This window comes from Echinops telfairi, unplaced genomic scaffold (assembly GCF_000313985.2).
Source record: "Echinops telfairi isolate 266 unplaced genomic scaffold, ASM31398v2 ScPeMD7_2;HRSCAF=8, whole genome shotgun sequence".
Classification (NCBI taxonomy): Eukaryota; Metazoa; Chordata; class Mammalia; order Afrosoricida; family Tenrecidae; genus Echinops; species Echinops telfairi.
Genome location: NW_022103898.1, coordinates 21,580,422 through 21,581,657, shown reverse-complemented (window position 1 = coordinate 21,581,657; position 1,236 = coordinate 21,580,422). Strand labels below are relative to the sequence as shown.

The window sequence follows — 1,236 nt, the reverse complement described above, 5'->3', positions numbered from 1 at the left end:
AGTCACTAGAAAAAAATGTAGTATGGGGGCCGGCCACAATCCCAACTATGTGGACACCCGTCCCCCCTCCCTCAGAAGAATGCACTTCAGAGGACAGCTGGGCTTCAGCTTGGGGAGAGGGGAGCGTTGGATTAGAGCACATGGGAGAAACGCAAAGGGATGGAGAGGGAGAGGAGGACACCCTGGCCCACCAAGCCCCGGACGATGTTCCTGCTCGGAGCAGACAATGCATGGGGAGCCACCACGGGACATGGCACCCCTCACTGAACCATGGCGCTGCGAGGGACAGCACTGGAGACACAGTGCGGGAACAGTGCATGGTCTAGCCCCTTCACGCTGGGGCGAGGCACTGAGGGCATGCAGCAGAGCAGCAGGGGGAGCAGTGATGAAATCCCCGGGGAATACCAAAAATACACTTTAGAGACCGAGTGTGGCACCCTATCAGACTCGACTGGAAAACACTCGTAAAGGCCAACAAACAGACCTTGAACTATTTATAGGCTTTTCCATTTTTGTCAGTGGCTTTCTTTTTGTTATTTTGTTTTTTGCTGTTGTTGTTATAGTTTTGTTGGTTTTGACTTCCTTTGTTGTTTTATTTGGCTTTGCCTGGCTTTTGCCCTTATTAATGTCTCTGCATGTCTATCTAGGTAAGATAAGTGGGATAAATAATCCGGAGACGAAAAGAATGGGACCAATGGTTGGGGGTGGGGGGTGAGAGATGGGAGAAGGGGTGGGGGGTGAGAGACGGGAGAAGGGGAGGTGGGAGACAGGAAGAGAGGCAGGGAACGAACCCAGGGACAAGGGAACAACAAGTGAACTAAAATCAATGGAGAGAAGGGCGTAGGATGCCTAGTGGGGCTTAATCAAGGGCAATGTAGCAGTGAGGAATTACTAAACCAAAATGAAGCCCAAACATGATGGTGGGACAGGAGGAAAGTAAAAGGAAATAGAGAAAAGAACCAGGAGGCAAAGGATATGTATGAAGGTCCAAATATAGGCATGTACATATGTAAATATATATATATAGATATATATATATATAATGAAAGGGGAATAGAACTCTGTACTCATATCTACAGTATATGTTAAGAATTAAGGTTACAGACGGACATTGGGCCTTGACTCAAGTACTCCCTCTACGCAAGAACACTTTATTCTAACAATCCAGCATTCTGTGATGCTCACCTTCCCTGACTCAAGTACTCCCTCTACACAAGAACACTTTATTCTAACAAT

General features: G+C 47.4%; 1 protein-coding gene across 2 annotated transcripts in view; it reads right to left on the bottom strand.

Moving 5' to 3' along the window:
- The window catches only part of APPL2 (adaptor protein, phosphotyrosine interacting with PH domain and leucine zipper 2), a 62,816-nt gene that overhangs the window by 3,495 nt on the left and 58,085 nt on the right, over positions 1-1,236 (bottom strand). The gene's annotated exons all lie outside the window — the stretch shown is intronic.